This window comes from Oreochromis aureus, unplaced genomic scaffold, assembly GCF_013358895.1.
Source record: "Oreochromis aureus strain Israel breed Guangdong unplaced genomic scaffold, ZZ_aureus HiC_scaffold_32, whole genome shotgun sequence".
Taxonomy (NCBI): domain Eukaryota; kingdom Metazoa; phylum Chordata; class Actinopteri; order Cichliformes; family Cichlidae; genus Oreochromis; species Oreochromis aureus.
The window spans coordinates 486,204-509,409 of NW_024108868.1; the positions used below are offsets into that span (position 1 = coordinate 486,204).

Here is a 23,206-nt window from a genome sequence, read left to right on the forward strand (position 1 = left end):
CCCCAAAATGTATTCTGTAACGTATTCCGTTACGTTACTCAATGAGAGTAACGTATTCTGAATACTTTGGAATACTTAATATATTATCATGCTGTTTACAACTACATGAATGTCCTATTGCTGTGATTTATTACTGATACTGGAGGTCCGCGGCTCCGAAACGTAGTAAAGGGACCTCTGGCTAATACGGTGGGTTCCGTGTCGGGCTGGTAGCCTTAAAATAGCTTTACTTTGTTGTCTGGGTCAACTTTGCTTGCCAGAGACAGAGAGAGGCGTTGAAAGGCTTCTCCAACGGAACTTATTTTTTCCAGAGGAAAACACGAACACAGTGTACAGTTGAGTCTTAATAGCTTACTTACAAATGGGCTCCTCAGGCACTCTTCTTGGCTGCAGTGGTTATTATTATATTTACATGCTTCCAGCTCCCGTTTTTGCTCCGTGACAGCTCGGACTTTTCCTTTCTCTCGCTCCCTCGCTCACAGACACATAACGGGTATGGTAGTCCATTCTCCCTGCAGCACGGACTACACTGCCCATCAGGCTACATGCTTTAGAGCTATGCCTGTAGCGTTCTGCCTTTTAGCTTAGCACAACAACAACAACAACAAAAAAGCGCTCTCTCACCCAGGAAACACGCAGAGAGAGAGCGTCACCCTGTAACCATGGCAACCATAACGCTGCCGCCTGGAACAACAGAACGTAGCTGTCAAACAAACCCAAACAGTCCTGACCCGTGACAATATGAAACAGGGAAGTACCGCCGTGTATTCCATTTATTTCAACAAAGTAACTGTATTCTGAATACCACCTTTTTAAACGGTAACTGTAACGGAATACAGTTACTCATATTTTGTATTCTGAATACGTAACGGCGGTACATGTATTCCGTTACTCCCCAACACTGCCCTTAGGTGACATGAATGAGTTGAAGGGAAGTTATGAACTGTTTCTGAGAGACAAATATACACCAAGCTCCTTTTTTTGTGTAGCTGACAGCTGGTAACTGTGCAGGGGCGGATCTAGCAAAGCTTTTGCCAGGGGGGCCAGGTAGGGCATTAACAGAGAAAGGTGGACACAAAGATATACTTTTCTTTCTTACTCTCATATAAAATATTTAGCTTTTATTAAATAGTTATCTGAATCTTACAACCAAAGTTTGTATAATAATACACAAGATTGGCTGTAGACCATTGTTCATCATTCAGAACACTGTAAAAATAACAAAAACAAAAAGTGAATGCAAAAGTGCATAAATATTTATTTTACGTGTTTCATGTGTGTGGCGGGCGCGTGGTCTGCAGTGCCGCTGCAGGGGAGGTGGACCCACCTGAGCGGCACCTGCAATCACGCCTCGGGCGTAGTCTGTGCTCTCTCGGCTGTTTTTTGTGTGTGTCGGGCTGTGAGTTGAAAAGCTACAGCCGGCTGTTTGGGTACACCAACCATGTGTGAAAAGTGGTCCATAACATAATGCTTCAAAGCGTGTTCATGCAAACATTGTCGGATCTGCCGTGGTACAATGGGACTTCTGCTCATGAACCTGTGTGCACAGCGTCTGCAAATCGGCGCTGTACGAAGTAACTTCATCTTTACCCAAAACTGTAAGCTGTCATCTGTGAGGCGCGAGCGGTGTTTGTTTTTACCATAGTTCATGGTGGAGAATGGCTGCTCTGCTGAGTTTTGCTCTCTGTAGCTGTATGAATGGCAGACTACACTGATTACCAGCGGCATAGGCACACATAAAATTTCTTCTGAAATTTTCCCTTTCTAGTTATTGTGTGGATGCCCTCAAAGGGCTTCCACACTATTGAGTTCCTGTTTCTCTTTATTCTTTATCTTTATACTTTATTCTTCTAGTTGCTCCGTAATTCGCCGTTTAACTACTGCTTCAGTTTTCAGCCGATTTTCACCGTTCAAACTCTAAACTGTTCTGCTCTTTCTGCTAATGACTGCTATGACTTTTGGTGTTGATTACTATTATACTTTTTAAAATATTACACTTTTTTTCCTTTAATTTGTCCCATTGAAATGAATGGAAAACTTCCACAGTTCTGCTAAAACTTGCTTGTTTTTGAAACTTAACTACTTTGTCATACTTTCACCTAGAAACTCCATTCAAACTTGTTAAGAGATTTTGTTTAATGTTTTATTAAATAACATCTTTCCCTAAATAGGTTTGCGAATGTACAATGATGTTCATATATTTTATACTACATGTATCTTGTCACTACACATGCACGTGAGCCTTGCTGACTTCTAAGAAAATGACTGGTATAAGGAGGTTGCCACAGGAAACCTCACCTTTGCTGAGTTTGTTGAGTCTGCCGTTGGGAACAGGAACCAACTGGCTTCTGTCTCCTTTAAGATAGGCTTGACCAGTTCCTTACTGACAGTTGAACGATATATGTTTATGCTTTGTAAGGAGTGGTATGTTATCTCTTCCTACATGTGTCTGTGACGCAAACATGCTTGAGTATAAATAAAGCTGACTGCAAAGCCTCGGGGTGAGTATCACCCGATTACTCACCCGTGCGCACGTAGTTCTCTGAACAAAACTCTGACTGTTTTGTATTCCTTCAATGTGTTTTATAATGTCTTACCACTGACATTTAATTGGTCCTTCGAGCGGATTTGTTGATTGATTTTATTATATCATCTAACTATTTACAGACGGAGCCGCCGGATCCTGACGCCGTGACTACCTGCACTGTAAACCACCGCTTCCAGCGAAGCGAGGAAAAGCCCAGAGTCGTAGATTCGCCTACTGGCCAGTGTCGTATACAGGTCCACGACGCCAGGACCCGTGACGCCGAAAAAAAAAGAACACAGCGCAACATTGAAGGTGAATATAAAGCAGCCAGAAACACTTTATGTTGAATAATCGATTTTAGGCTGACACTGCTCAAAGTAGAAGGGTCCTGTGTGGCCAAAAGGACAGACGTGTCCTATTGTAAAACGTCCTGTGTGGACCGGGTCCTGTGTGGACCCGCACGTAACGCGCCGCCTGTGTAAGACGGACTAAGTCGCCCGGTGTGGGCCCAGTCCGCAACAAAAAGAGAGGTTGGTAGCTCAGTGGTTTCATTTCACTCCGGGAGTGAAAGGTAATGAGAGTGTCAAATAAAAATAGGATTTTTTTTCTAAACGCGCTGTATGTTTGTTGAGGAGTAAGTGCTTCATTGAATAGGAACTCTAGGCTCCTGCACTACTCCTAGTGTTTTCCTGTGAGTACTGAATGGTGAGGAAGAGAAAGGTTGCGCATCAACGCATAAAAATTAAGTCCGCCCCTGAATTTAGTTCAGGGTAGAAGGCTGACTTAATAAACCTCCTCTGACTCTAGTGCCAGAATGTCTCACAGTGTGTGTGTTGGCAGTATTAATAAATAAATAAAATAGTATTAAGGAAAAAATAAAAAAACAAATATAAATATTGCATCGACTAAATAAAATTAGAAATGGGCAACAAATCCACAAAACCCGAATTAACACCCGACGAACAGTGGATGGAGAAAAAACACCCAGGTGCAGGTCAAATAAGTGCAGATAGATGGAGAAACCCCAAAAACAAAACTAATTGCAGTGCCTGGGACGGGAATGCCAACCCCGCCCCAATACAACGGCTGCACAAGTGCTTGCAGCAAGAAATAGAAAAAACTAGCGGAAAGAAAAAGGATTTGCGAACGTTTGAATATGTGAGCTTTTTTGTACCATGGCAGGAGGAAAGTAAAAGGCGTGAGGATAAGAGAAAAGAGAAGCAAAACAAACAGAGCGAAAAACTAACTACTGAGATAGTAAACCCCCCTCCTTATCAGCCGCCTCCCCCTGCCTTGGCCCCCCCAGATAGTGAGCAACCACCAAAACCTTATTCCCCAGTCTCAAAGAATCCCTTTGTGAAACCCCAAGACCCCTATGCTGCAGCTAGGCAACAGCTTAATTTAACCGCACATGAAAACCCATCCACTCTAGGGTTTCCTCCACCGCTGTTCCCACCCACACTGGGTCAATTTCCGTTAATCCAGGTACCAAATCCCAATTTTGGCCGAGTAACTGGTCCTGCGGTCGACGGTGTGATCCCCAGGGATCCGAACGCGTTCACATACACATATCAACCGTGGACAGCTGAGGATCGGAAAATGTGTTAAAGGATGTTCCCCCTTTAAACGAGGGACACCAACAGTGGAGGGACGCAGTAGACATAATACGCTCCAATTGGCTGTTAAACGGCAGAGAAATGCTACAGGTGCTCCAGGACTTATTGGGCCTGAAGCTGGCCCGGGTCCGAGGAGAGTACACGGGTAACGGGCGGACGGGAGGCTTTAAGAGGCGATAATTTAATTCAGGCATTAAACCCAGTTTATGAGAGGATAAGAACCATTCTGGCACCTAGGCCAGATTATGGAAAAATAGGAGAAACAAAGCAAAATGAAAACGAGTCTGCCTCTGACTTCCTGGATAGACTACGGCCAGTTTTCAGACAAAACTCAGGTCTAGAATATGATGAGGGCGTGAACACCCCTTTCAACAACAGTTAAAAAACGCAGCGTTTCTAAAAGGCCTCCTCCCAAAAGTCCGCGCCCACGAGATAAACACTGGGTCACTCAAAATACTGGAAGCTTAGCTGATGCCCTACAGCATGCAGAGCACGCAGTAAAAGTGCAGAAAAACAAAGCAGCACAAACAGGAGTTTTTATAGTAACAACAGAGGGAGGCATGGTCGCTTATGCGGGAAAAAATCCACAGCAAAGAGGGAAAAGTAGGAAACAAAACACAGGCGATAAAGAAAGGCACACAAGGTGCTATAACATGCGACAAAGAAGGTCATTTTGCTAGAGATTGTAGGAACAAGCCTAGAGACCAAGAGATAGACGCGACCGCAGAGAAGGCAGAGACAGAGATAGATATGACCGCTCAGATAGACGAGATAGGCAGGACAGCGAAGAGGAGGAAGACAGTGGAGAAATATGACTAGACTCCCGCCCCAAAGTTCAGAGCAACAACAGCAGGGATAGTACAGAAACTTTCAACATACATCAACTGCTGTTGGGCTCTGAACACAAACCCGAAGTGACAATCCACATAAATGGCAAACCGTACCTCATGTTGTGCGACACAGGAGCCTGCATGACCGTGCTGAGGGAGGAGCCACCGCGAACATATTTTTCAAAAGACGCTCGCGTTGTGACCTCCGCTTTAGGGCACACCACAACACAGCTGCTGACGCAAAAACTAGATTTTCTACACTCAGATAGTAGTAGATGCTGCAAATTACAATGCATTATCGATTCCAGCTGTCCTGTAAACTTACTGGGGCGAGATGGTTTAATGAAGCTGAGAATAGGTGTGGTGCCTGAGAGCAATGGCATGAGAGCAGAGCTCATGCTCTCTGAAATCCATGAACTAACATGTCACTCAGACGGCGAGCCACATTATTACTGGACATTGGACCTGCCACCATTACCCCAGTTGATTACCACAGCTGAGCGCTATCTGCCCAGCTCATCATCTACCATGTCATTTAATGAGCTGCACAATACCATACGTTTTAAACAAACACCAGGCCCCGATTCGGAGTATGACACACAGGTCCATCGTTTAGGACCTCAAAAGCTAACACTACAACATCTCTACGTCACAAAAAGCGGAAACGCAGTGTGTTCAGTGATACAACCCCCTAAGGTCAGAGAGTTAAATCGAATGCTTATTCCACATGTTTCTGTAGCAAAAAGCCCAGAAACTCAATGGAGAGACCTGGCCACCATCCTTAAACGAGTACAAAACGATCATTACGAGAAAACTGAAGAAACACACGGAGGCTGGCTCCAGGGCCGCAGAACTGGTTGTATGAGATATACTCTAGGATGGGTGCTAAACACACAGCCCAGTACCCACCTGGATACCTCCCCGGCCACATGTTATGTGATCGAGGAGGCAGAATGATTTATCCTAACACCCGTCGAGAACGCGGAAATAAAAATGCTTCCATCATCATTGTGGTCAAAAGGACCCACAGACGTAGGCTTAATAAAAAATGCTGACCCAGTAAAAGTAAAAATCATCTCAAAACACAGACCGATGAAACCACAATACCCACTCTCTGCAGAAGCTAGAGACGGCATACGCCCAGTGATAGCAGACATGGAGAAAGCAGGAATTCTGATCAAAACAACAAAAACAACATGTAACACACCAATATTTCCAATAAAAAAAGCAAATACAGGAAAATATAGGCTAGTACATGATTTAAGAGCAATAAACGACATCACTGAACAAATACCACCAATAGTGGCAAATCCACACACAATTTTGAACCAAGTGTCACCACGGGAACAATGGTTCTCAGTAATTGACCTGTCAAACGCTTTCTTCTCAGTACCATTGCACCCCGAGTCACGTGGGCTGTTTGGCTTCACATTTGATGGCCAAAGATACACTTATACACGGCTGCCACAGGGTTTCCAAAACAGCCCCACTCTATACGCTGAGGCCCTGAGACAGTCAATGTCCTCCTGCACTCTGCCTGCTCCAGGACAGTTCCTACTTTACGTAGATGACATCCTGGTAACCGGAAACACGCAGGAAGATTGCAGGACGAACACTCTAGTGGTGCTGAGACACCTCGCAGAACAGGGACACAAAGTCTCACAACATAAATTGCAACTATGGCAACCTAAGGTCACATACCTGGGTCATGAGCTAACAGGACAGGGTCGAAGGTTATTAGACAGCAGGAAAACGGCGGTGCAAACTGCCCCAAAACCACTAACAAAACAACAAATGATGAGTTTCCTCGGCCTCAGCAATTTTTGCAGAAGTTGGATTCCAGAGTACGCTCTCAGGGTCCAACCCCTGCAAAACCTTATCTATGGGAAAAATATGGCCCTGAAGGATAAACTGACCTGGACTGCTGAAGCAGAAGCTGCCTTCACCAATCTAAAACTGGCTTTACAAACGAGCACGGTTCTAGCATTACCAGACTATGATAAACCTTTCTATTTACACGTGGACGGAAATTCTGGATATATGAAAGCTGTGCTAACCCAAGCATTTGGGGATAAACAACGTCCACTTGCATTTTATTCTTGCAAATTAGACTCAGTGGCCTCAGGCCTACCAACCTGTGTACAAGCCTGTGCAGCAGCAGCAGAAGCAGTAAAAAAGTCAGCAGACATCATACTCGGCCACCCGTTAATAGTCAAGGTCCCACACGCGGTGACCTCAATTCTATTACAAGCAAACCTATCATATTTGACACATGCCAGACAGCTGTCATATGTAGGAATATTATTGTCACAGTCACACATAAATATAGAGAAATGTGGTCAGTTGAACCCAAGTACCCTACTTCCTGCGGAAACGGATGGTGACACGCATAGCTGCCTACATAAACTTGATGAAGAAACGAAACCAAGAGCAGATATATACAGCTTGCCGCAAACAACCTTCGCCGACATCTTTGTAGATGGCTCTGCTAGCAAAGACAAAACTAGAGGAAACTGTGTGGGTTACGCAGTAACCACGATTGACACTGTCATCGAGGCACGACCTCTACCTTCCACACATTCGGCACAAAGTGCAGAACTAATAGCAGTTATCCGTGCCTGCGAACTACATAAAGATAAAGATATTAACATTCACACAGACAGTCAGTATGTCTTTGCTGCAGTACACCATTTCGCAAAAATATGGCAAAATAGGGGCATGATTACCTCCACAGGGGCACCAGTACAACATGGCAGTCATCTGAAAAAGTTACTAGAAGTAATCACATTACCCAGAAAATTAGCACTGTGCAAATGTGCTGCACATCAAAAAGATGACTCTTACATCACTAAAGGAAATAACTTTGCAGATAAAGCAGCAAAAGAAGCTGCACAGCAAAAAACAAATGTTCTTACATTAACCTCGTGCTCCCTGATACCAATAGAAATCCTTAAAAACGAACAAAAGGCGGCACCACAAAATGAAAAATCCTCGTGGTTAAAAGATGGCGCAATTCTGAAAGATGATATTATGACGTGTAATGGGAAACCTATTCTACCTAAATCCCTACATAAAACAGCAGCATTAGTGACACATGGGCAGTGCCATTTGTCAACAGCAGGGATGGTAGATATTCTTTCTAAACAATTCTACTCAAAAAATTTTGAAAACTCAGCTAAAGCATATATAAGAACATGCATGATATGCCAAAAACATAATGCACAGGGAAATTTAAGGCCAAAGAGAGGCCATTTCCCAACACCGCCACATCCTTTTCATACGATACACATGGATTTTATCCAATTACATAAACACCAACAAGTAGAATATGCACTAGTAATCATAGACGTATTCTCAAAGTGGCCAGAAATCTACCCAGTGAAGAAAAATGATGCAATCTCGGTGGCAAAATGTTTGTGTAATCATTTTATCCCAACATATGGAATACCAAATCTAATAAGATCTGACAATGGCACACACTTTGTAAATGAAGTAATATCAAAAGTCTCCGAAGCGCTAGGTTTCAGCATAAAACATCACTGCTCATACCACCCACAGAGTGCAGGGCTGGTAGAAAGAACCAATGGCACTATAAAACAAAGGTTAAGGAAATGCATGGAGGAAACTGGTCGCCCTGGCCTGAATGTGTAGGTCTGGTCAAAATGTGGATGAGACTAACACAAGGCTCACAGAAACTGACACCCTTCGAAATAGTACATGGGCGACCCTTTCCTCTACCCATTACAAGTGAACCGATAGATAAATCCATAAGAGACACAACGCTGGCAGAATGGATGACAAAACTGTTGGAAAACAAGGAAATAGTTTTGAACAATCAACTGCCGAGTGATTCTTTTTCAGTCTCTTCCAGGTTGAAACCAGGGGATTGGATCCTGATAAAAGTGCTCCAGAGGAAAAACTGGTCCTCCCCGAGGTGGGAAGGACCCTACCAAGTCCTCCTGGCCACACCAACAGCCTGCAAAATTGCTGAACGCCCTCCTGGATCCACCAAAGCCACACGAAGAAGGTCGAACTACTCCAGGATTCATCGACGTCAGCCCAAAGTGAGTAACAGCCTAGATTCCAGTCCTCCCTAACCTCCGGTGTTCGCTCGGTGGGGAGTAGGGTGATCAGTGGCAACACTTGGGATCCCACTCCTCTGGCTGAGGTCTACTCACCAGGGGCCCTGGGAGTGACAAGGGGTCGAGAAGAAACTCACTCACAAAACAAAGAAGATCTAAAGACACCAAAAGTGCTGCAATGACACTTGTCATCACAGTACTATGTACACTCTTGTGGTTGGTGGCCATCAAGAGCCAGGTGAATGGATTCAACCCCTGTAACGAAACGGCCGCAACACAGGTCACAACCACAGCAGACCTGTACCTGTGTTACAACCAAACGAGCTTCAGTCAACAGTATGGATTCCCTGAACTCATTCCATATCGGAGGATACTTAGGGAGCCAGTGGCCTGGATATGACTGGTACCTGTCAAGCTCAGATGCCACCAACCCAGGCTGGGACACAGTCTTCACCTATACTGGAAACGACTGGACACCAACGCCAACACAAGGATCTGCTAGAAATTTGTCTAAACAGCTGAATCTGACTAAGACAAACACACATCTGGTGGTCAACTTCCACACAACAAGCCACCCACTACTGGAAAACCCACCTAAATCACAGAAGAGGACCTATGTAGTTCCACAGACGTCATCATCACACACTGAACATTGGCGGGCAGCTCTAGCTGCTACCACCTAACCTTGTTCATATATAAGAGTGGAAAAGACCCCACCATTTCTTATCTATATGTAACAACCTCACCAGGAATGAAGAAAGCAACGCAATACGACCACCGTCACAAGCAGCGGCCCCGCCTTGACCAAAGGGCCACTCTCAACATCTATGACCACAGTAGTCATAGCCGGACCAGAACTGGAAGCCGACGACTGGTTTAAAATTACCACAGGCATTTCAGGACATTCCAACAACTGGCTATTGCTGGCAGAACAGGCAGCTCGAGATGCCAACGATGACTGTATGGTCTGCCTAGGGCCACGACCAACACTAAGAGTAGTGCCTGCGCCCGATTGAAGAACAATGCCTGGTAGAGGTCATGAACTCCACTAACATAGAAGACATCAATTGCACGAAGTGGGATAAGATCTTTCCTTTAACAGGACCAGAGAAGAAAAACCTATATTTGCACGAGGACGTTACAGCGACCAATCACACCTGTATCAACATGACCGGACCAGGTGAGCGCGCCAGGCACGCTGAACGACTCAAGCTGCCTGACTCTCACAGACGTGGACCCCTATTCAACCCAGTGAGCAGAGCTGACATCTGGTGGTGGTGTGGAGATCCACAAATCTACGATCGACTGCCCAGGAATAAGACCGGAATGTGTGGCCTGATATCTCTCCTACTACCAGTTCAGGTTATAAAACTTTCAGTGATTGACATCACCATGAATGCTGAACGGCAATGGGTTGCAAGCCGGAAGAAAAGATCGGCTCCAGCCCCAGCGCAACCTGAGCCCGACCCAACGTACATAGACGCCATAGGGTCCCCAGAGGAGTACCAGATGAATACAAACTAGTGGACCAGGTGGCTGCTGGTTTCGAGTCATCAGTATGCTGGTGGTGCACTATCAACAAAAAACGTGGACAGAATAAACTATGTTCACTATAACGTGCAGCGATTAGGCAATCTGACCATGTCCGGACTCACGCAGTAGCTGAGCAACTGAGAGCCACATCCCTAATGTCGTTCCAGAATAGGGTCGCACTGGACATGCTCCTGAGTGAAAAGAATGGGGTATGTTCAATGTTTGGAGAACAATGCTGCACATTCATACCCAACAATACAGCGGCGGATGGAAGCCTCACCAGAGCCCTGGAGGGTTTAAAGACCCTAAATGAAAAAATGAAAGAACATTCGGGAGTCGACACTTCGATGTGGGACAGCTGGATGGATATGTTCGGAAGTACCGTACTCTGGTGTCATCAGTTCTAGTGTCCATGGCGGTATTTGCAGCAATACTCACTCTATGTGGATGTTGTTGTATTCCCTGCATTAGAGCATTAATCAACAGACTCATAGCAACTGCCATCACACCACATGTTACGTTTCACCAAGAGACGATGATGTTGCTTACACATCAGGACCGAAACACAGACTTTGAAGAAGAAGACAGTTTTTAATTATTGTCAACGAAGTGAAAACAAACCTAAATGTTGATCATATCAATTTTACTAAATGATACTCTGGTTGAAAATGTATACACAAGTGACTAGAAGTTGAAGTATGTAAAAAATATTTGAACAACAGCAGGGAATGTTAAGAGATTTTGTTTAATGTTTTATTAAATAACATCTTTCCCTAAATAGGTTTGCGAATGTACAATGATGTTCATATATTTTATACTACATGTATCTTGTCACTACACATGCACGTGAGCCTTGCTGACTTCTAAGAAAATGACTGGTATAAGGAGGTTGCCACAGGAAACCTCACCTTTGCTGAGTTTGTTGAGTCTGCCGTTGGGAACAGGAACCAACTGGCTTCTGTCTCCTTAAGATAGGCTTGACCAGTTCCTTACTGACAGTTGAACGATATGTTTTATGCTTTGTAAGGAGTGGTATGTTATCTCTTCCTACATGTGTCTGTGACGCAAACATGCTTGAGTATAAATAAAGCTGACTGCAAAGCCTCGGGGTGAGTATCACCCGATTACTCACCCGTGCGCACGTAGTTCTCTGAACAAAACTCTGACTGTTTTGTATTCCTTCAATGTGTTTTATAATGTCTTACCACTGACAAAACTTTAAAATGTTCTCAAATTATTGGGCTATTCCTGTCTGATTCAGCTTTTTCAGATCTTCTACCGTTTTAATCTTATCTCTCTTTAAGTTTTCAGTTGCAAAATTGTGATTTTTCAGAAAATACATGCGTTGCTATGGTTGCTATGCAATTAAGTCAGAGTGAGTGCTGGTCCGTTCTGAATTTTCTCTTCATGTCCGAACAACTTCTAGCTACTCGCTCAATTCCCACTCAACTCTCACAAATTATACATCAAAACGTAGGTATTTTTGCAGGCTTTCAGAAAATGTCACTATCATTGTTGTGGAACTTAGAGATGTTTTGCAAATCTCCTCAGAGCAACACAAAGTCTGAAAACTCTCCATAGAAAGTCAATGGAGAGCTTGTTTAAAATCACCGCTGGATTTCTCTAATGAGAGGCATTTTCAAATTGTCATATCTCCTTAACAAAACAAAGTTGAGACATGAGGCTTGTGCCAATATATCTTCAGACACTCCTGATGCTCACAATTCAAGAATTTTTTTCTCACCTATTACCGTTTGGCCATGAATTACATTTGTTTGAGAGTAGGAAATTTGTCCCTCGCTCAGATTTCTTCAGATTTCAAACTCTGGAAATGAGGCACTTTTTTCTCTCGTCATATCTTTTTGATGGATTTCAACAGAACCCTGAAAATTTCCATGACTGTTCACCAAAGCCTGCTGTTTCTTATGGTGAAAGAATGATTTTGATGCTCCATAGAGATTTAGAGTTACAAAACATTGTTTGAGGGCATGTCAAGGCAGTTTTTGCTTTGCCTCTACTCAGTTACAGTGTGTTACAAGTCATATATCTTTAATAATTTATATTTTATCTCTGAATTATGAACACCTGAAGATTCCCCCATCTCTTCTGAACAAAACGGTGTCAGAATGACCGTTCTAGCCCCTACGTTTAGGAAATTATGGCCATTTGTTCGAGGGGAATCCTGAATGTCAGAAATACACTGCAGAAAACTCACACCTCTCTCTGTGTCTGTGTGTGTAAGGGCTGATTACAGCAGGTGCAGCTAATTTAACTGACCTAGATATACCAAGCCCAGACTCTTAACAGCCACTGTTCACTTTAGGCTCTCTGTGTATGTGTGTCTGTGTATCAATATTTCTCCCATGTTAAAGTATTACTCCTCCATAATAGTATTTCTGCTAAATCAAAGTACTTCTACTACATCTCAGTACTTCTGCTCAATCATAGTATTTCTGCTAAATCATTGTATTTTTCCAAATCATAATATTTGTGCCAAATCATGGTTTTTGTGTCAAATCATGATATTTCTGATATGTTATTGTATTACTACTAGGTGGAGGTATTTCTGTTATGTTATAGTATATGTGCTGAATATAGAATCTGTGCCAAATCATAGTATTTATCCCAAATCATAGTATTTATGCCACATTACAGTATTTTTGCCAAAAGGCAGAAATAGTACCTTTTAGCAGAAATTTCTGTCAAAAGATAGTATTTATGTTAAAACATAGTATTTCTACTAAATCATAGTATTCCTTTCAAATCATAGTATTTGTACTGAATCATAATATTTCTGCCATATCATAGTATTTGTGCCAAATCATGGGATTTTGCCAAAACATGGTATTTGTGCCAAATTATAGTATTTGTGCCCAATTAATATTTCTGTTATGTTATAGTATTACTACTAAGTCATAGAATTTCTGTTATGTTATAGTATATCTGCTGAATATAGTATATGTGCCAAAGCATAGTATTTATACCAAATCAAAGTATTTGTGCAAAAACATAGTATTTCTGCCATATTGTGGTATTTGTGCAAAAACATAGAATGTTTGCAAAATCATAGTATATCTGTTATGTTATAGTATTACTACTAAGGCATAGTATTTCTACCAAATCATAGTATTCCTTCAAAACCATAGTATTACTGCAATTTCATAGTATTTGAGCGAAATCGTAGCATATGTGCAAAAACATACTATGTCTGCAACATCACAGTATATCTGTTATGTTATAGTATTACTACTAAGTCACAGTATTTCTGCCAATTCGTAGTATTTGTACTAAATCATACTACTCGTGCCAAATCATAGTATTTGTTGCAAATCATAGTATTCAAATCAAAATATAGTATTTGTACCAAAGCATTGTATTTGTACGAAGCACAGTATTTCTGCCAAATCACAGAATTACTGCAATTTCATAGTATTTTGAGGAATCCCTTTTTGTTATAGTATTACTTCTAAGTCATAGTATTTCTGCTTTGTCATAGTATTTGTACTGAAACGTAGTATTTCTGCCAAATCATAGTATTACTGCTATTTCATAGTATTTGAGTGAAATTACAGTGTTTCTGCAAAAACATTGTATTTCTGCTAAATCATAGTATTTCTGTCATCTTAAAGTACTTGTACTCAATTATAGTATTTGTGCCAAAGTTTAGTATTTCTGCCAAATCATATTATCTCTGCTAAATCATAGTGTCTGCCAAGTCATAGTATTTGTGCCTAAGCGCAGCATTTGTACCAAAACATAGTATTGCTGCTAAATCATAGTATTTGAGCCAAATCATAGTACATGTCCTAAAACATAGTATTTCAACAAAATCACAGTATTTCTGCTATGTTATAGTATTTGTGCTAAAGCATAGTGTTTGTGCCAAACCATAGCATTCACCCAAATAATAGTATTTCTGCTATGTTATATTATTACCGCTCATAGTATTTCTGCCAAATCATGGTATTCGCTCCAAAGCATAGTATTTCTTCCAAATCATAGTATAACTGCAAAATAAAAGTTTTTGAGCCAAAACATATTTTTTGTGCTAAAACATAGTATTTGTGCCAAATCATAGTATTTCTGCTAAATCCCAGTAATTTTGCTCAATGATAGAATTTCTGCTATGCTGTAGTACCTTTTGCTAGATTATAGTATTTCTGCTAAGTCAAAGTATTTCATGTAAATCATAGTATTTCTACCAAGTCCCAGTGTTTCTGCTAAATCATAAATAATGTTTCAGCACAAATTGTATGATTTGGCTCAAATACTAAATGAGGCACTTTTTTTCTCTCGTCATATCTTTTTGATGGATTTCCACAGAGACCTGAAAATTTCCATGACTGTTCACCAAAGCCTGCTGTTTCTTACGGTGAAAGAATGATATCGATACTCCAAATAGATTTAGAGTTAGAAAGCGTTGTTTGAGGGCAAGTCAAGGCAGTTTTCGCTTCGCCTCTACTCAGTTATGGTGCATTAGAAGTCAAATATCTTCAATAATTCATATTTTAATGATAAATTGTCAACACTTTAGGATTCCCCCATCTCTTCTGAACAAAACGGAGTAAGAATGACGGTTCTAGCCCCTACGGTTAGGAAATTATAGCCATTTGTTTGAGGGGAATCCTCACTATGAAAAATAGACTGCACAAATCCTGTCTCTGTGCTGCGTGTGTGTAAAAACAGGTGCACCTGTTTTGGCGGGAAAAAGTACACAGCCTCTCTGATTGGTAGATTCAAATTTAGCAGCTCCAGGCTGTTTGGCTGCTGCTGCTGCTGAGTGTGTGTGTGTGTGTGTGTGTGTGTGTGTGTGTGTGACAAAGAGAGAGAGAGAGAGAGACTTATTATGGGAGCATCTCATTGTAAGATTCAAATTCTATGTATTTAGACTGATTGACTGAATTGGATCTTGTGTGTGTGTCTCTCTGTGCATGTGTGTTTCCATATGTGTCCATATTTGTGATTGTCTGACTGTTATACTTTTTTTTGCTGTGTGTGTGTGTGTGTGTGTGTGTGTAAAAGCCACCCCTGCACTAATTACTGATAGTTCAGAACAAGTCTTTGTGTATTAACAGGTTTCCACTCTATGAAACCGATTTTTCTTACAAATATGATTTTTACATTAACATGTGGATTCAGAAACTGTAACTGTTAAGGCTATAGTTTAGATGGTTGTCTTTAAAACCTTCACTGAAGAGTCTTGTTGGAGACAGCCACAGCTTTACCTCACTGTAGCTGTCCACGCTGTAGCTTTACCGCACTGTGGGTGAACAAGTGGGTGCAAGTCCATTTAGGTCAGAATTTATATGATTACAACCACTATGTATTAGAAAAAAGAAATAAATGTGCAATGAACATGTCAGGAGTCACTGTTAAAAAGTCTCATGGCAGTGGGGTTAAAGGACCTCCTGAACCTCTTGAGTCCTGCAGAGCAGTGAGGTGAGCCTCTGCAGCTCCTACTGTCCTGTGCGGATGCTTTGGCGATCACCAACACCAGCTCCTTGGTGTTGGTGTTCAGAAGAAGACTGTTCTTATTACTGCAGTCAGTTAAATAAATTTATCATAATACAGTACATTTTAACATAATGACCTTATGTTTATTTATGTGTTTTAACCATTATTTCAAATTCAAAGAATCCTGTTTGAAACATTTATTAAATTTATAGAATTAAATTTCTGCGTTAGTTGTTTTTGTTGCAAAAAAATCTAGTATAATAATATTTAAATTTACATATATTTTTTTCACGTTTTCAATGCCAATTTTGTGTAATGCCAAAGTTTCCCACTACCCGTGAATGCCTCTTTTTTACGTCTCTGGCTGACTCCTGAATCTCCGCCCACTCTCTGCTGATCCCTGCCGGTAAGCCTGCTTCTCTGTCTCTCTTCTCTGAAATAAAATGTCTATAAGCTGTTTGAGTGATTTACCGAGTTGTTGTTAGTGACTTATGAAGCCAGTCGAAGTATAAGTCATGTTAAAGTAACACAATGGCTGCTTTTTAGTGAAACGTTGTAATTTTAGTATTTAAAAGGAGTGTTTGATATGCTAGCCCTAACAACCTAAGCGCTAACGCCTAGCTCCTATAGGCCCAGTGTGAAATGAATATGGTTCATTTGATTTTAATACAGTTATTGTGTTGTATTTGGTTCATTCGGTGTGTTAGTGTTTCTGAGTCTCTTAGGGAAGCTGAAGTTAGTTCTCCTCTTCACAAATCAGTCAGTTAAAACGGCCTCGTTCTATAGGTTGTAAGGTAATGAGCCGCCATTTTAGAACCACTGATTAGCTGCTGAAGCAGCAGGGTCGGCAACTTCAAAGGAGCCATTTTACCGCCTCTGACTGAAAGCCGGGAGAAAAAGAGTCACGTGCCTGTGTGTTTGTTTTATAGGTTAATTAACAGAAGGGAGAGAGAGAGTGAGGATAAAACACATAATATAAGAATAATAACATCTCTTAACAAGAAGAATTTTTTAATTAATTTATTTTATTTTTTTAGTTAAATTTTAAGAACCGTTTAACAAACACTTGTTTGTGCAGGTTGTTTTTTTGGTTTTTTTAAGTTAAACCTACACCTGCAGCTCTGTTTGACTTCTCACTTTGTGAAAGATTAATGAAATATAAAAAGGCCACCTTCAAATAAATAAAATGCAGCAGTGCGCCATTAATATTATAAATATGATGTGTAGATATTTAAAACAACATCATATTAAATGATACTGTGTGCAGGTGATAATATTTTTAGGAAGCAGAATTTGAATGCAGACCAACTCAAATGTTGAAGCCTACAAATATATCACCCAAGCTTTCATTTATGATTGTTCATGCTTTGAAATTGTGATGTCAGAATTTGATAAAGTGTGCAAATCATTGCTTATTAAATCTACTGTGTTATCTAATAGCACCAAACTAATAGAGCTATCACATAACTGAGAAACTTGTGTGGCTTATTACAAATGGATGAAACCACATATTACCTTAATGAAGACAGTAATCTTTAATAAGGTGTAGAAAAAACTGGTGAGTTGTTTGTTGCTGTGGTAAAGAAAGAAGTGTACTGAATCTTTTGGACTACACAGAGTGATGTAGTATTGACTCTGATGCTGATTTGAGTTGTCTCATTCTGTATTTTTGTGCTTTGTCTTTTGTTACAGAGATCTTTGGTTTTCCTTTGCTGGTAAGTAAACAGTGATTGTAACTGAAGCAGTATAAACCTGGCATTGTGTAGCACATTTGGCAACTTACATACAGTAGTTTGACTTTTTGTGATATGTTTCCATTTACTGATTGGCGAAACACAGGATTTGTGACCTGTAGCAGCAAGCCCCACACAGGGCCTCTGACTGTCCCTGAAAATGTCTCATAGTTTAATAGCCCATTTATGTATGATTTAAATTTTTCATGGCTTATTGAATCCAAACATAGTTAAATGTCAGATGTCTTTATACAGTTGTTCATTTCCTCCTTATGTTTGTGGATTTAAGTAGCAGACAAAACAATGAAAGTGTTTTAGGGAGTCAGTATAAGTGGTTGCTCAAACACTTAAGAGCTGCACAGGTATTGATTTATATTGCCTCTCAAATTATGCTGATGTATTACTTTAAAGTCAGAACACTGTAGAAGTACTTTGCCTGACTCGGTATAAGTAATAGCTTTAACAGTTAAGCAATACTAAAAACTAAGAGAACCAGAGGTGTGAGTAGAAATTGTTAGATACATTACAGCCAGTGTGTCTAATTAGTTTATTACTTATTTAGTGAATATAATGTGTTTTGAAATTAAATAGAAATGTTGCCAAAAAGGGACATTGCAAAATACATAAATATTCCTAGCAACTGGTACAATGAAAGGATTTTTTAGTGTAATATTTTTAAGACATTTCATTTTAATCACAAAGCATTCTGCACCTCTGTTATTGTAACATGTTAATATTTACATGTATTTTAGGAAATGTTGGAGCCACTAGGCTTCTGTGTAGGAAATATTTGGTGTGTCCTGCACTTGTGCCAACAAATATTGGTGCCTATTCTTTGCATTTCTGTAGTATTAATGCTTTTATTACACTTGCTATAGCCATGTGAGACCACACAGTTCAATTATCTCTTCTTTAGACTAAAAAAAAAGCTTAAAGTAATTGAGGATTTTACTAGTTAATTTGTGTCACAGTAAATTGGATTGTGTGAAGAGGCTCAACAGTCTGAATCATCAAACAGTGATCTGATGAATTGTTTCCTTTCTCTAGACTGCTGATCTGATCGCCTCAAGTCTGGTAAGTAAAGGTTCTTCTGAGGTGCAGTGCTGGGAAATGTTTCTCATTATAGGAGGTCCAGTGTAGTGCTGTGAGTGAGCACAGCTATTGGTGATCATCAAAATTTAAGTCTGTGTAAACATTTCCAGACCTACAGAGGTCGGTAGGTTATTGTAGCAGCACATATTTTTTTCACATTAGAGCAGCTCATGAACAGCAGTTTAGGTACAATTACGTCTTCAAGTAGGGCCTTGTGGATTTCAAAAGCTTCTTTCCTTCAATAATTAAGTGACTGTCTGAAAACTGCTCTTTGAATTAGTCTTTTAATTAAAGATTTTGGTGATGACTGGAAAAATCAAAAGCACAGATACAGATCTACTGAAGAAATTATCATCATACATAGGTAGCTGTAGCTCAGGTGGTAGAGCAGGTCATCTACTGATTGGAAGGTTGGTGGTTTGATTCCTGGCTTCCCCTAGTCTGCATGCCAAATATCCTTGGGCAAAGTACTAACCCCAAGTTGCTCTCTGATGCGTCCATCGGAGTATGAATGTGTGTGAATGTCAGTTAGGAAGCACTTAGGAGAAATGTGCGAATGGGTGAATGTACAAGTTTTATAAAGCGCTTTGAGTGCTCAGAAGAGTAGAAAAGCGCTATATAAGAACCAGTCCATTTACCATACTACATTTTTAATTAGGCCTTTAAATTGGCCATTATAAGTACGTCCTAGATTTAGTGGAGTGGTTATGGCTGTGTATTAAACATACCCCAAATGTGACTGAAATATGTAGAAACTGCTTTGTAGGAACCATTCATCTCCAAATTTCTCATTTTGCCAAAAGTCATACTGAATAAAGTATTGTTTACTTTTATATTAGTTATCGGATCTCAAATCCCTGTTTCTGTGTGCCCAGATATTATGATGTACTGTTGTCCCAGGTAAGTACACACAGAAACGGGATTTGAGAACTTTGGGGATTAAGGAACATGTGATGTGGCATAAATTTTAAGTAGGTGGCCTGAAACTGTCTGCTCTAACCTCAGTGTGTTGGTATTGTTGGACCATATAATATTTACAGTAAGTTATTGTAGCAGCACATCTTGGTGTAAGTTTATAGACTCTGTTTGTTTTTGTGTTAATAGAACTTGAATGCAGGCCACCTCAAATGTTAAAGCCTACAAACATTCCATACAAGCTATCATTTGTGATTGTTGCCTACTTTTAAATTGTGACATCACCATTTGATAAAGTGTGCAGTGCTAGGTGTTGCAAATCATTGGTTACGATATCTACTCTCTTAAGTAATCGAACCTAAATATTGGAGCATTACATGACTAAGAAACTTGTGTGGCTTATTGCAAATGGATAAAACTACATATTACCTTTATGAAGATGATCATCTTTATTAGGGTGCGGAAAAAGAAAACAGAGGAGAGTTGTTTGTATTCCAGCTGTAGTACACACAGAAGTTAACTGAATCTTTTGACTACCGAAAGTATTAAAATTAAATTAGTATTATTATTATTAAATTATTATTATAATTAAAATTAATAAAGCAGTATTGACCGACGCTGTATTTTTGTTCTTTGTCTTTTGTTACAGAGATTGAAACAGATCTTTGGTTTTGCCTTTGCTGGTAAGTAAACAGTGATTATAACTGAAGCAATATGACACTGTCATTGTATAGCATGTCTGACAATTTACATACAGTAGTTTTGCTTTTGTGACATCCATTTACTGATGGGCAAAACAAATGTTCAGGATTTGTAATCTGAAGCAGCAAAGCCCGCACACAGGACCTCTGACTGTCCCTGAAAATGTCCCTGAAATTTAATAGCCCGTTTATGTCTGATTTTAAGCACTTAAGAAATGAGAAAAAAAACTAAGAGAACTAGAGCTGTGAGTGCACAGTGTTTGGTAAGTCAGCGTGTTCTCTATTTATGCTATAAGTTAAAATTAGTTTATTAATTATTTAGTGAATACAGTGTGTTTGAAAATTAAATAGAAATGTTGGCAAAAAGGGAAATATTGCAAAATACATAAATATTCCTTCCAACAGGTATATCCTGCATTTGTGACAACAAATATTGGAGCCTATTCTTTTCACTTCTGTAGTATGAATGCTTTTATTACACGTTATAGCCATGTGAGACTCTGCAGCTAGTGTTCATAAAAGCTTGAAGAAATTTAGGATTTTACTAGTTATTTTATGTCACAGTAAACTGGATTGTGTGTGAAGAGGCTCAACTGTCTGAATCATTGAACAGTGATCTGATGTATTGTTTCCTTTCTTTAGACTGCTGATCTGATCGTCTCAAGTCTGGTAAGTAAAGGTTTGTCTGAGGTCCAGTGCTGGGAAAAGTCTTTCTTCCTTGCAGATTTAGTTTGTTTATGGTTTTTTTTCACGTTTAAATGTTTAAAATCATCTAACAAGGATAACCTGGATAAATACAAAAAGCAGTTTGACGGTGATGATTCTGTTTATGAAGCACAGAAAATCAAACCAGAACAACCTGGTCTAATGTAAAAACATGTTGCAGTCTAAAAGCCAGTCTAATAGCCCTGATAGCAACAAGTACCATCAAGCATTTACAGTAACTATTAATGACTGATTTGCATCACTGGGGGGATTTTGGACAGATTTTGTTTCATTAAGGTCCAATATAAGGTTTTCAAGTCATGTTAAGTTCTCAATTTCATTGAAGTCCAGAATCTGATTAGTCTGCACCAAGAGTTTTGTTTCGTTCAGAGTTCCTTGTGCGTTTTGGATCAACTCATCAGTTTCCTGCTGTGAATCCCAAGTATGATTAATCTGAAGCTCAGGACCTGACGGCATGATGCAGGTCCTGAAGTAGTAAAGGAACTCTGGACCATCACAGTAACAGCATCATGTTGGACTTTAATGCTGGTGTTTTTCTGAAATTCGTCTCTCACTGTAGGAGACTCAGTTTAGTGCAGTGAGTCAGCACAGCTCTTGGTGATCATCAAGATGTTTTTAGGCAAATGTGAGAAATGATTTGTCTTCTTTTTGGCCAGTGAATCAATAAATTTGAGTTGACCGGATGTAAGGTTAATGCAAAGCAGGGAGCCTGAAACTGACTGCTCTAATGTTAGTGTGTAGGTTTGTTTGGACCACATAATATTTACAGTAACTGTTGCAGCACATCTTGGTTTCAGTCAATACACTGTTTGTTTTTATTGTGTTAACAGAATGCAAAAATGTCCTTATATCAGTTCCACCACCATTTGTTAAACATTGTCGTTCAGTCCAATATGCACTGTATTTTTCAGATTATAAGGCATAAGGGCAATGAACGGGTCTGTTTTTTAAACATAAGGTACATTAAGCCAAACAAACCAGCCAGATAAGTCAAGCTGTATTTAACTCATTCACAATAACTCACAACATTGTTCAGTTGTAACACATAAAATACAGAACGACACATTCACTTTGAGCTGATCAGTTTGAAACCTGCTTTGTAAGCATGGCTCTTAACAGTTGCCAGGTCCTTATACACATACACACAGCATAATAATATGGTTAAGCACAGTGCGAATTACACCGCGAGGCTCCTAACTACGGTAGCTTACCAAAGTTGTACTACAACATTTTGAGAGATTTTGCAGCGCCGTGTCCCACATAGAATTGGTCTGAAGTCGGTAAGCACAGCCAGAATGAATACATAAGGCGCTCAGTCTATTTTTGAGAACATTAAAGATTTTAAGTGTGCCTTATTGTCCGAAAAATACAGTAAAGCCAGCTTTACTGGAAATGTGTCTAATTCCAGTCCCTTTGTGTCTTACAGGTGACCTGCTGCAGAAGCTCTCTCCCTCTATCATTAACAAGCCATTCAGTCTGTCCTATCACTCTCCCCACTCTATCTATTTTGACAAGCCGTTCTATCTTGCTTCACTCTATCCCACAAGCTCTATCTAAGTTATCAAAATCACGTTTTTAACTGGAATCAAATTTTGAATGGAATCAAGTTTTGTCTGGCGAAATCAAGTTTTGACATGGCCCCAATTTTTGGGAAATTGAAGTTACCAGTACTTCATCGATCTGTTACAGAATTCTGAGAGATCTCTGCTCTCACTGCTCCTTCTTTCCTATCGTTAAACTCTCTCACATCCAGTCTTTTTGCTGGAAATTACAAGTAGAAAGTTGAAATTACAATAGTAGAATTACAGTACAGTAGAAACTATTTACACAGCTGTAGATTTGTAATTTATTTAATCTACATATTTTTACTTGGAACACTTTGGAATAAACACTGATAGTTTGGCTTAGAGGTGCAATTACTTTGATACATTATATAAAATTTACACCTTAAAGGTTTTTTGTAATAAGATAAACTTGTTATTTTAGACGACACATTC

The 23,206-nt window shown here is 40.1% G+C and overlaps 1 protein-coding gene and 1 long non-coding RNA gene across 4 annotated transcripts in view; one reads left to right on the forward strand and one right to left on the reverse strand.

The window, feature by feature from the left end:
• LOC120436883 (receptor-type tyrosine-protein phosphatase S-like) overlaps nucleotides 1-23,206 on the reverse strand; it is a 135,384-nt gene that overhangs the window by 39,556 nt on the left and 72,622 nt on the right. The gene's annotated exons all lie outside the window — the stretch shown is intronic.
• Nucleotides 20,432-23,111, forward strand: LOC120436886. The gene is made up of 3 exons (XR_005610640.1): nucleotides 20,432-20,465; nucleotides 21,126-21,152; nucleotides 22,636-23,111. It is a non-coding gene; the product is annotated as an uncharacterized LOC120436886 (long non-coding RNA).